The sequence below is a fragment of the Dermacentor albipictus genome, chromosome 2 (genome assembly GCF_038994185.2).
Source record: "Dermacentor albipictus isolate Rhodes 1998 colony chromosome 2, USDA_Dalb.pri_finalv2, whole genome shotgun sequence".
Classification (NCBI taxonomy): domain Eukaryota; kingdom Metazoa; phylum Arthropoda; class Arachnida; order Ixodida; family Ixodidae; genus Dermacentor; species Dermacentor albipictus.
The window spans coordinates 116291706-116305513 of NC_091822.1; the positions used below are offsets into that span (position 1 = coordinate 116291706).

The 13808-nt window shown below is 44.7% G+C and overlaps 1 protein-coding gene across 1 annotated transcript in view; it reads left to right on the forward strand.

The window, feature by feature from the left end:
* The window catches only part of LOC135917828 (calcium/calmodulin-dependent protein kinase kinase 1), a 276923-nt gene that overhangs the window by 17579 nt on the left and 245536 nt on the right, over positions 1–13808 (forward strand). The window lies entirely within an intron of this gene.

A 13808-nucleotide genomic window follows, 5' to 3' on the forward strand; every position in this document is an offset into this window, starting at 1 on the left:
TAGGTTCGAGAGCGCACTGCCTGCTTTTTCGTTCCATTTTCAGTTAATAAATTTGTGCTTAATTTTCTTAAAAAGAATGAAGTTTTCCCGAACTCCACCTTGACTATAGATAATCCTTTTTAGAGCGTATGGCGTTCGTTTCTTTACTCATTTATTTATTTGTATTGGTTCAGCTGCCAGAATGTCAGTGGTGCACTTCAAAGGAGCATGCGACATTTTCAATGCATCCATGGCTTTTATCACAAGTGTCTTTTTCTTCATTGCGTGCTTAGGCGATACGAGGACTCCGGTATTTTTATAGTAGTGATATTCAGAGAAATCGTTTTTGGAACGCTCCTTGATTTTTAATTGAGCAACAAAACAAAGAATATAACGCGTCCCTTTGAATAACTAGAAGCGTTGTTGTCTCCCAATAATAGAGAAACCGGAGCAGGACAACTTTGTTCGGTCTTTACCGTGAACTCACGCTCACAAGGCCAGTAACCATTCGGACGCCGTGGTTAACGCTTATTGAGTAACCAGAAAAAAAGTCGCGATCGAAGGCCATTCGCGGGACGCTTCACGTGCTCAACTGCAGAAGCCGGCTTTCACAGCGAAAGGATCTTCGTGAGGAGGAAGTAATGAGTGCCTGAAGTCCCCAGAGCGGACCGTTCAGCATCGCTGCTTGCCATCAAGAAAACGTTCCACACGACAGCAGCGCGAGCGTTAGTGCTGAAAACCGGCTGTACATCTTAATTTAGGCTGGCGTAGCGGCTTCTTTATGCCACCCGTTCCCGCTCTGGGATGTGAAATGTAGTTATAGCCTCGTTAGTGGTATTGCAACATCTGAAAAGGCGCGAGTACGTTCTGTTTAGGATGAAGACAATGTTAGCTGTCTTTCCTACACTAGCGCTACACAGCGCAGAAAATCGAGGCGTACGCAAAAGGAATGGCGCAAGCCAACCTCCGCAAATGGAATAAATATTTGTTTTCTTTTTTTCTTCCCGGAAGCACAACAGCGCATGAACCTGTCACGGAGAACGCAGGAAACCTTTGCCGGTAAAAAAGAATGAACGCGCGTCTGCATAATTAGGAAATAAAGCGCTAAGAAGTGAAACACGTGCGGTAGAAATTAGGTAAAAACAGAAGAGGAGAAGAAAAAATATGTGATGCCCGCGAAGCCGACGGTTACGTAATGCGGCGAACATTAGAAGAAAGCGTAGCAACAATCTCCCCGGAATTCGGCCTTCTCGTAAGACAATGTCAAGGTGGCTGGGTTTGCTCAGTCGAGCAGTGTCGCGCGTCTTGGTGGTGCGCGAGCCGGCAATGCACAGCGCGGAACGCGTGGAATAATTGAAAGCGTTGAAAGCCGCAGAGTGACGTTTCGAGGAACCGACCTTCCGAGAAAGCCTCTTCGCTCGAGGGAATTCCTTGCAAGGAAACAAGTGTTCCGTGAAATGACCACCGCTTCGATGTCTGGCGCCACGCGTATTTCTGGAGCAATGCGCTAACTTGCGCGGCCTTTAAAAAGGGGGCCCCCCTCACCAGGTCTGGCCATTGCAATGCACGCTAACGGTCGCGCCTGCGAAGTCCCACTTCGCTATACGCGCCGTGGAAAGAGCTCGGGTTTCACACCAAAAGCCGTTTTCCCTTCTCCTTGCCGGCGCCGCGCTCCCCGCCGCATAGTGGACGTATGTCGCGGAAGTGTGCCTGCGTACATTTCAGTGCCGCGACGTTCGCTCACACTGGCACGTGACTTTGAGCATTATTCAAGGCAATAGGCGTTATTTGTTTTCGTCTCTTACAGCAGTAGACGAACTTAATCTTGAGAGAGATAATAAAACCTAAAAACCCAATGTCTGCGTGTCTTTCCGTTGCTTCGCACAGTGGCAAGAGAGATGTACTTTCCCTTTGGCCTGCTTGCTCCCATGCCGTGCAGTCACGCGCGCAGACAACGAAACTATGTGATTTCCTCCCGTGTTCCAGCGCGCGCTCGTGCTCTGGGAACCGCTTGCAACTGCCTCAATATTCGCGCAGCACTGACTTATACCGCTAGTCAGGTGTTCTCGTGCAAATCGCGCAAAATCGTGCGCTGCGCGCAACAAGACAAAAGCGACAGCGCTCTCGCGAGACGGCCAGTAAAGGTGCGCCGCGCAGAAAAAAAAAAAGCGATGGGTGAAAAAAAAAAAAAACGTGACGTATGCGTCGCGCGATTCTCCTGCGCCGGTATGGGAGAATGCAGGGAAGCAATTCCCCTTTCGGAGGCTAGACGGGGGCAAGTGGAGAGAGTGTCTGGGTTGGCCGTGACGCTCGCCGTCTGCGATCATGTGCTCGCGGCACTGAAATATTTCTATCTCGGCTTTTAATGAAACATTAAAAAAATGCTTGCGCTAGAACGTTCCCTGGAGAGCACGTAACAATTTTCATCGTGTGACCAAAATTTGCTATGTGGCCTGGTAAGGGGCCTTTTAAAACGCATGATGAGCAGGCCCGAGGTTATTCGATGGAGGTGCAGTTTTTGTCATATGCTCATATTTCAGCGTGAACTAAATCTTTTACCAGTATTCATCTGCGTGTGCTCGTGTTCATAATATTTACTTCTCATGTCATAAATGCGTAGAATGTAGTCTCTATACATATTCGCGATTTTGCTATCTGATCTTAGTGTGATGACAGAATTTGTTTTTCGAAAAAGCTCCTTCAAGACCCTTCGAGGGTAGAAAGTAGCACAAGAGCGGCGTGACCGTCATGCGCCTTATACGATATCCATCAAATCAACATTGCATCCTTGGTCATAAATCATGTTGGACTATCAGATATTGTATTTGTGGGGCCAATGCCTTTCTTCGACAGGACGAGAGGAAAGGGGGTTAACAGAGTGGCCCGATTTTTATTATTCATATCTTAAGAAGCAAACAAAGACACCCGGAACAACATAGGGAAAATAACTTGTACTTACGAATTGAAATAAAGAAATAATAAATAATGGAAACGAAAGTTGGTGAAAAAACAACTTGCCGCAAGTGGAGAACGATCCCAGAATCTTCGCATTACGCGTGCGGTGTTCTTGTCGATTGAGCTGCTGCGGCGCCGTTCTCCCATCCACTTTCTTCCGTATTTATGTTTTGCTACTAGAACTAACCCTGGGAGCATTAGCCAGCGCCATCACTCACAAACCTTGGCGGGGGATGTGGAACATGTTCCACATCCGCCGTTATGATAATTATAGTAGTAGTAAGGTTTGTTCTAGTAGTAAAACTTACTCAAGAAAGTGGATGTGTAAACGGCACGACAGTAGCTCACTTGGTAACGGCATCGCACGTGTCATGCGAAGACGTGTGGGATCGTTCCCCCCTGCGGCAAGTTGTTCCTAATGCACTTTTATTTCCAGTTATCTAAAATTTCTTTAATTCAATTAGTAAGTACGTTGTTCTTGGTGTCACTGTTTGTTGGCTTCTTATGATTTTTTAAAAGGGAGAACATTTTGCCTTGCCGTGTCACTGGACTACGAAAGTAACAGAAGAGCAATTTACGCATAAGATGGGCTAAACGCGCCTGTTACCGCAATCCACATATGCTGCACAGATTCTGTGCATCCTGAACGAATTCAATCTTCAGCACAACCGCAAGCACGCCCCCATGTGGTTGGCCGCATACCTTACACACGCTCACATAAAACACTTGCTAGCATTTGGCATTCCTTCAAGTGATGGACTATAAGGCTATCTGGAACATCTGTTTACGGCTTATAAAAAAAAATGTGCAGGTGCACGTTTTGCAACAATATAGTTCTTTCTCGTGGGTATGTATAGCTGCGCGTAATAATTTTAAAACATTGCTTGAAATGAGATGTTCAGATCAGGGATTTGTCACCAGGTGTCGGGTGTCGGAGAGCACAGTGTCTCGCATGAAGGCAATCAGCAGCCGTTGCGTTCTCTTCCTGACTGCTGCGGGCCCTGCGGTGAAGAGGACGGCTCCAAAGGTCCTGTGCGAAAGACCATTCTCTGTAGGCTGCCGATCATCGCTTTCTTTTCTGTGTCGAACTGTGGACGCAGCCAAATAAAATGTTGGATGTCGCCGATATCGCCACAGAAGACATAGAGCCGGAAAGCGCATCGTCAAGTCTTGGATACCAAAGCCGAGGTGTACGCGGAGTCGGTTCTGATTCGGTAGAGCTGCGTTGCTTGTTCGCGAGTAAGTAAATAGGTCACACCGGGGCTTGATGTACAGCCTTGTGGATCACCCTAAAGTGCTTTCAGATTGCACCCTTAGAGTTCTGAAAGATATTTGTCGATCTCAATTTTGAAAACGACGTCAGCGCTGCCGGATCCCTGTTTATGTAACTTCTATATCACTGTGTGCTACTCCATCTGTCGGCCCCCTTCTTGATTCTGGATGTGCTTTCGTTTGTTTTCTACAAGGATGAGGCGTCTCTTATTCGGTTACGCTTTTCGTTAGCTCACGTGGTCTCTTGTATCCTAAGCGTGCTAGAGTTAGAGCGGCAGAAATTAACTATACCCCCTCAAGGTCGCAGGCTGAGGTTTCACAACTCCGGCCGCCTGCTGCAAATATGGGCGATCGCGAAATTTGACCGGGCCAAGTTTTCTGCTTGTGCGCAGAGCCCGCGACGTGGAGCATTACAAACGCGCGTTGTAGTTGACACGCGGTCCTGAAATAGAAACGCATGCCTGTTATGAAAACGCTAAGACGTTGCTGTGGGACCTGCGTAATTGGCTGACCCTGAAGTTGCGTTGCGTAAGAAATGGCCGCCATGCGAAAGCACACGTGTGGATAGGTCGCCACGAAATACAGCAAGGATACGAAAAGTTACTAAACTACAATTTATAAGAAACACGTCTGCTAAATTCCGCGAATAGCGTTGAGGTAGTTTCAACATGCGTGGTACTGCACAAACAAAAGCGTGGGTCGCCACGAAATACAGCGATAACGGCAGCACAACTTACGAAACTACAGCTCATAAGGCGAGAAACATGTCAGCGAAATTCTGTGAAAAGCATCAAGGTAGTTTCAGCATGCGTGCTACTACACAAACAGAAGGCAATTACGCTCTTTTCTTTTAGCGGGCTCTCGCATCTGGAAGACGGCAAGGAATTCTCACGAGACGCCTTGCATATGAAGTTGCTGCTCTTCATGTTCAAGTTCTCTTTTCTTTTATGGCGTTGTCTTTCCCGTTATGTATTCTCCCAGTTCCTTTTTTTTTCTCTCTCTCTCTTATTGTGAACAGTCTGCATCACAAACAGAAAAAAAATTCACTTTTTTTTTGTGTCGGCAGGACCTTCGCAATTCGCAACAAAGCTCCTTGTCGCACATCCGCGGCAATGTCTCTAGGCGTGATCGTATTGGCCTACTCAAAGGCTGTTTCACCGTCAGAACTTGCGTCAAACGCCGATAAAGGAATTTCGATTACACAATAGTTTCGACTGTCCTTGCTCTCCCACTTGTACTTTCCTTTATCTGTATAGCCATCATTCCTTATTTTTTACTTCTATATACGCTGCAAGGCTTTATGGATCCCAAGGCAGCAAAATTACGCGGTCGTTTCAAAAGCAGTCACGTCCTCTGTCTGCCGCGAAATGGTGGTAATGCGACAGATCACCTATGAGACCCATTTGTTGAACCGACCGCAAAACTAAGATGCTCCGCTGAAACAAAAAGTAAGCTTTATACACTGCTCGCGTGTATGCATATGTTTTACTTTAAAGAGTTTTAGAAAGCGCTCATAAGCGCACGTAAAAGCATTACTTACGTAAATAAATGGTCTTTGCTTATGGGTTTCCGCGATATGTGTGCGCGTACGTTATGTACGATACGATATGTACGATATGTATATCCGATATCCGCGATATGTGTGCGCGTACGATATGTGTTCTAACGTACGTTATTTGACCAGTTGAACGTGCGTGGCGTTTACGTGCCCCAAGAAATAGCGTTGTGGAACATGACGGCACCCATGGCTCCCGGTTCATCCTGAATTCTCGTGACGACTACGCTCTCGATATAGCTGATCTCTAGGAACTGTTGAAATGAGCTCTCGCCTTCTTTAGACTCACCTGAAATGCTAGTTACGAGCGTGTAACGCATCAAATTTCAGCGATCGTTTGTCCAATCCATGCGTCCATAGGTCTAATGAGATGCGTCGGCCCAGAGATGACAAGATGGTTGCTAATGGATTTACTTGGCTTGAATGTGTTTGAAAGGCGGCGCCAGACGGCGCCCCATAGTTGTCTTCTAAAAACGCAAAAATGGGAGAATGAAAGCATGTGTTGCATACGTGTTTGAATCAAGCAGTGTAGGTGACTAGTTGGTCAGCAGTGCGTTTTAGTTGGGATCAGAATAAATGACCATCATCAGCGTGTTCCTTACGCTCGTGTTCCTTCATCACTCGTCGCTACATATTGCATGCTCCTAGAAATTACGGTTGCGAGGTTTTACTTAGTGCTGCGACCTCTGGGCTCTGTTTCGACTCGCCATTTGCGATAACATCAGCGGTAGGTTAGCGGAGCCTAAACAAAATAATGTTCACGTCATTGAGGAATAAAAGCTACAGCAGGCCCAGCAAGCTGGTATTGATTAATCAATAACGACTGCTTTCGTCCGAAAATGTCGCCTCCTCAATCGGTATACATTTGTGCGACGTTTCTGCCTCGACAGACTACATATGATTAGGTTAAGAAAATTTTCCGTTGTTGATTTTCTTTACTGCTTTGCTGTCTGTCTTATTTGCCGAACCACCGAAATACTACTTTCAGTTACATGTGCGTTCGACCTGGTAGATAGAAAAATGTTCATTCTTGATGAAACTTTCATGAAAGCCCTCTTGCATAGAAGCGACAGTAGTAGTGCAGTATTCACACGCTTTTGCTGACAAGAGAAAGTTGTAAGAAATAAGTTTGGGCAATAACTTCTTTATAATCAAATAACTTGTTATTCATCACAACTTTTTCTCAGGCTATTTGGTTCACGCGTAAATCAATAACTGCAGCGTGGACACGATGGACACAATCGCCGTTTTTTTTTTCTTAAGCTCCGGCCTTTCCAATTCTCGCGTTCAGTTTGACTGGAAATACTTGGTCCCACCCGCTCTGAACCTTGACCCATACGAGGCGTCCAAATCTAGCCCATGGTGGCCGCTTCCTTGGAGTAACAGACACAAATATTGAAGGCTATGCATTTGTGGACTGAATACGCCCGAAGCCATTGAATACTGGAAACATATGTCACAGCCTACATGTTTTGGACACTACATATTCTTATCGTCGCCCATTTCACGTAATTATGCGCACGTGCAGGGCCCACTTAACCTTGCCCTACGTCTCAACCACAACCATAGCACCAACCTCCAACGCACATCTTGACGTCATCATAGCTCTGCGACTAAATCAAATGCATGACTTGGTTCTGCACAAGAGTGGAGATGGGTCGTGATCAGCAAAATAAAATTCGCACGCAATTTTAAGGTTCTCTCTGAATGGTTCAGAACATCGCCGCGCACATTCGGGGTAGTGGAATCTATACTGCGCTCAGTACGTGAATTTCTACATGGTCAAACACCGTCGCAAGCGGACCCCGAGTAGTTCCTCAAGAAGTTTGATAGCAGGAACACAAACTACGCGGTAGTCACGTTCGAGCAATCAGCGCTTGCAAAGAATAATGAAAAGAATCGCGTCACAAGGCCTGCCGATTGCACTTGCGTTCGAGGGAACAAGAACACAAAACTTCATTGTCAGAAGTGTGAATAATGAACTTTCTGGACACTATCGATCATCCAGTAACCGACGTGGGCTTCTTGCACGCAAGAAGCAAATCACTTGCGTCTTTCTTTAGAAACCCTCCAAACGCATTGAACGTCAAAACGTATTGGAAGAAGACGAAGTGCCTTTCACGCAGAACGACGAGTATTCCAGCTCTATTTCTTGTCTGAATTCCTTAGACTTTTCCAGAGAATCGCTGTTTCCTGCTTAGTTGCGATGGAGATGGAGCCACACGCACATCCTCCCGGCTAGGCAGTGCCCGCGTCGGCTGTCTCCAGGAAGGGCAACAGCACCGATTGTTACACTGACAGACACGACACTATGCAGTACTATGTCAGCAGTGAAGAATCTTGTGACGACGCCTTCGCGCTGGTGTGGAGCCGTAATGCAAATAGAAGATTTCTCAGCACATCATCAAATTCGGGTGCGTCCACTATTAGACCTTCGCGGAATACCGAGGTACTCACCATCATTTTCACGTCAGTTCTCGCCACTGACAACCTCATACGTCTCCACAAGCAAGCCGTGCCTTCACATCTAGCGGCGCTGGTTCCGAATGAAATCAAGGACATCAGCGCAAACAGCCGTAAGGACGTCGTAGCGATTTATTTTGAACACGCGGCTACGTTGGATTCTTTGCGCAATGTCATGGAACTTAACGGGATGAAAGTTCGCCGTGACATTTCGCTTGGCAAAGAAGTCAGTTCTGGCGTAATTTACGATGTTGACGAGACCATTGCCGACTCCTATCTGTCGATCTTAATCAAGTCAGTCAAGCACACCGTATGACATTGGAGAAGCGCAACACACATCAATTCACCCAGCATCCATTGCGTTCCCTCGACCCATCATGCAACTCCGACTTTTATCCGGGTTTCCGCGAAATGAGGAAACAATGTTGTGCCGCTTACGCTTGGGCGTCGCAGTCACCAATGCAGATAAGTCTTTGATTGGAATGGCTGGTAGCGCCGAGTGCGTCCCCTGTGGTGTTGAGGAGACTATAGAATATCCACTTGGCTTCAGCTCACCTTCGGAAAATGAAAGACATGATCTCTGCACAGCTATAAATCAATTAGATACAAAACCGTTCCCCTTGACGAGATATTGGGGTCATGGCCTTGCATATCGCAGCTATAGAAGGCCAGAGAAGCGCTCCTGCGATATTTGAAAACTACCGGATTGAGAGCGACCCTCTGTGATACGGAGTGAGTGACCGTCAGTGGATATAGAGGAGAAAACTTTACTACGGTTGGCGCTATCTACAGTGGACTTTCTCTTCTCCTCTTAATCCTTCCTTCCCCTTTGCCCTTCCCTCAGCGTATGGTTCAGTCCCTCAGGCCTGGTTAACGTCCCTGCCTCTCCTTTATCATTTTCTCTCTCTCTCCCAAACGTATTCCAGCATCCGCCCAGCCCACTCCGATGAGCTATGCCCAAGCTTAATATATACAGTTATACGCGACTCCGTATCGATTCACGTGCTTCCAATCTATATCCCTAAATTCCAGGTGTACCCCTGGTTAGCGCAAATCGCTTCCTTCACTTCGAAATTGCGCATGACGAGATTTGTTCGACTCAAACAAATCTCGTGCTTTGAGCTTCTCTCGTCCAGTGCTTCATGGCTGCGATCGTTCGTAGTTTCGAGCCCGTCCGATAGCATTTTCTTCTCTGTGGTTGAAAAAACCTCGTTCCATTATCCTCATTGATGAGGCGCAAAGACAGAGTGCTTCAGGACTGTAAATTATCTGGCTTCAGCCAGGGTTTTTTGCCGAATCAAAGCCTCCATTGAGAAAACAACAAAAACAAAGAATAAAATGAAGAGTTAAGTTAGAACATATAATCCAAGTACATTTTATTACCGTGACTAATTATTAAAGAAAACAAGGCGCGTTGCGCGCATAGCTAATCGAAAACTTTTACATGGACACTATCCAGCTGCGCGCGATAAAAGTAATGATGATCTAATTTTCGGCAGGCTCTGTTAATCAAATTTACGTGTGCATAAAAGATCTAAGCGGCGCAACGAAAGCTTTTGTGTGTGTGTGTGTGTGTGTGTGTGTGTGTGTGTGTTTGCGTGTGTGTGTTTGTGTGTGTGTGTGTGTGTGTGTGTGCGTCTGTGTGTGTGTGTGTTCGCGCCTTTGCAACGTGCAAAGTTCTGCAGATCTCCGCTGGAAGGAGTTTCCTGAGCAGGTAATGAAGGGAACATCAAGACACAGAACCTAATCTTAATCAACGACACGGATAGAATAAAGAGCGCACGATCATTTACTCACCTGCTCCAAATCCAGGCGCTTGCTCCTTCGTGAAAGCTTCATCCCTCCTTATGTGATCTGATTAAGCCGCCGACTATCTAGTATGCACATTTCATTAATTGATTGGGATAACGTTCCTGCTTGCTCGGCTGCAGTAAAGAGAAAACGAGGAGATAACTTTCCGCCGGGTGGCGCGCGACACCAGCGCTCTACATGTGCTAGCACAAAATGACTTGCTTATCTTTATTATGTCTTTATTCCTTTTGCTTCTTGTTATGAAGATACGGCCTTTCTCCCTGCTGCTACTGCAAATCGACCTTGTTGCTCCAACATTGTTGAAAAGTAAATGTAAAAAAACTAATATCCGCTTCGTTGTGTGACTGAAAATACGGGCACATGCAACAGGGTCCCTCTAACATATTTCCCCATCGATTTCACAGCACTGCCAGAGAAAGCAAAATTAGGCCAAGATCAGCTTTAAAAGTTGTTCCCAAGCTATTCCTTCCTGGGTTAGCTTCTCAAGGAGATTATGCCGTGTTCATGCGCTGTTGCTGCAAAGAGGAAGAAATGTACAATTCGCCACAGGGTCTTCCACTTCATCGCTACACTAATAAATAAATAAGTAAATAAATAAATAAACAAATAATTTATTAATCAATAAAATTGCCCAGATCCAACGCATACGTTGTGCGAAGTTAAACTATGCTCATGTGGCTAAATTAACGCAGTGCAACTAAATACTTTGTGTGCAACTGCGTTTATTTTCCTCCTGTACCCCTTGTACTCTCATGCGGTGGTTACGTTTATGCACCGTACAGACACACATACGGTGTCCTGCAAGTTAGAATAACTCCCCTGCATTCACTCAATGGGGCCTAGAATGTCATTCATCTGCCATGGTGGCTTAGCGGCAATGGTGCTGTGCTGCTAAGCACGAGCCCGCGGGATCGAATCCCAGCCGCAGCAGCCGCGTTTCGATGGAGGGTAAACGCAAGAACGCCCGTGTGCCGTGCATTGGGGGCACGTTAAAGATGCCCTCGGTGGTCTAAATAATTCCGGAGTCCTCCACTACGGCACGCCTCATAATCAAATCGTGAATTTGACACCCAGAACCCTGAGAATTCAAATTCAGAATGTCAGCTCTGCCCGCAAGTACAGCACAAGTCCACGAGTCGCAGAAATGTCTCCCGCTCCACTTCTTCAGTGGTACACGAGTTCACATCTGTGATGCCTAGAACTTAATAATAATGTCATATTTTGCGACATAAACACCATGAGGTTATATAATAGGTAACATTTTTTGATGGGCTCGTCTGTCTTTTATATATGAGGCGTATATATATATATATATATATATTTATTTATTTATTTATTTATTTTACAATACTGCCGCTCTCAGCCGAGAGCCTAGCAGACGGGCATGAACACTTTCTTTTCCCGACATAAATACATTGGGAGTTACAGAAAGAATGAAAAAGCAACAATATTCAACAAAATACAAAGGATAAGGTAGATAAGCTATACAACAGAACACTAAACAAAGCTGAACAAAAATGAACAACCGGGGCATATCATAGTCAAAGCAAAAAACGTGAAATATTGGAAACAGAGAAGTGTATACATTTTTTTCTAAGCACTGTTAGTTTAGCATAAAGAGAACAGGGAACAAACATGAGAAATCATTAATAATCTCTTGTGATGAGCTCCAGTTGTGAAACGAACAGGGATAAAGAATTTGTCGCTGTTAATGATGAGTTAAGTTCATTCCATTCTCTGATTACTCGAGGAAAGAATGAGTACCTGAATGCGTCATTAGAAAAGGAATATTCAGTTAGCGTATGTTCGTGTTGACGCCGTGTTATTCTAGATTGCGAATATGAAATGTACCGGGTGATATCAATTTTATACTGATGCTGCAGCATTTGAAACAGAAATTTTAATCGACCTTGTTTCGCTCTCGTCGATAATGTGTTGAGGCCTGAGGAAGCTAAGAGACGTGAAGATGAGTCAGTAGAACGATATTTACTATGAATGAACCTTGCAGCTTTTCTTTGTACAGCTTCAAGTTTAGCTATGTTAGTTGCTGTGTAAGGAAACCAAACTGTGTTAGCGTATTCTAAAATAGGTCTCACAAATGTTTTGTAGGCCAGAAGCTTAATGTTCGTTGGAGCGATCTTTAGGCGTCTTTTTAGATAAAATAGCTTTCGTAGTGCAGTAGTTGTAATATTAGTTATGTGTGTATCCCAATTGAGGTTTGATGTCAGCGTTATTCCTAAATATTTCTGTTGCTCAACCATGGAAAGAGGCATGCCATTAACGACATAGGTGAAATGAGAGGGTTGCTTTTTTCTTGTTATTGTCATTGCCACTGATTTATTGACGTTAATAGACATTTGCCACTGGGAACACCACTCGGCTAGCGTGTTAAGGGAATCAGAAAGATCGAGATGGTCGTTATGGCTGTTAATTTCGTTGTATATCACGCAGTCATCCGCGAAGAGTTTGATTTTGCACCCTATATTATCGGTTATATCGTTAATAAAGATTAGAAATAATAGCGGCCCGAGTACCGAGCCTTGTGGTACTCCAGATGTGACAGGAACGACATCAGATGGCATGTGGTCAAACATAACAAATTGTGAGCGGTGTGTTAGAAAAGCTGTTATCGAAGCAGAAACTTCTCCTTTCCCGATGGCATGCTCCACTTTTGCAATTAGTTTAGTGTGACTCACGCAATCAAAAGCTTTAGATAAGTCAAGTAAAATCATGTCAATTTGAGAACGATTATTAATACTAAGAGCGAGGTCATGAACTACCTCTGTTAGTTGAGTGATGGTTGATAAGCCAGATCAAAAACCATGCTGGTGAGGCGATAGGATGTTTTCACATTCTAGAAATACTGTCATGTGTTTTAGAAAGATGTGTTCTAGTATTTTGCATGAAGTGCTGGTGAGAGATATGGGTCTGAAATTGGCAACATTATTTTTGTCTCCTTTCTTGTGGATCGGTATTATTTTAGCCTTTTTCCAGTCATGTGGTAGATTAGAAGTTGCTAGTGATTTACGAAAAATGTGTCCCAGATATCTACTGCACAACTCAGCATATTTTTTTACGAATTCGTTTGGAATTTCATCAGGCCCGGTTGATTTCTTAGGGTCAATGTTGAGGAGAAGATTGTGGATGCCGGCATCCGTTATTATTAACCGATCAAGCACTGACGTACAGGATGGTGGAAGAGGGGGGAGTGTACCATTGTCTTCCTTGAAGACTGATTTGAAGAAATTGTTATAGTTGTTTGCCGTTGCACTTTTTTCTTCTTCAGTTAGTTTGGTTGTTGTCTGCTCGGTACTGCGCAGATGTTTCCAGAATCTTTGTGGGTTATCTTTTAGGAAGTTAGCAAGAGTGACACTGTAGTAATATTGTTTCGAATCTTTTAGTTTCTGCTTGAAATGCATAACTGCAGATTTTAACTTCAAGGTTGTAGATGGTTTTGGGTTATTCTTGTTAGCCTTACGAAGCCGATTTGCGCGCCGTTTAGCATGGATTATTTCGCGCGTGATCCATGGATTCTTAAGGTGCTGTTTTTTCTTTTGCATTGGAATATAATCAGTTATACAGTGCAGGACGATGGTTTTAAAATGTAGCCACAATGCATCTACATCAGTAGATTCCTGAGATGCTTTTTCCGAAAAGGAATCGAATTCATGCGACAGATAAGTTAGTATGCTTGCGTCATCTGCTTTATGAAAGTTGAAAAAGCTTTTTACTGTTGACTGGGTAGTAATACAATGATCAAGCTGGAATGTAC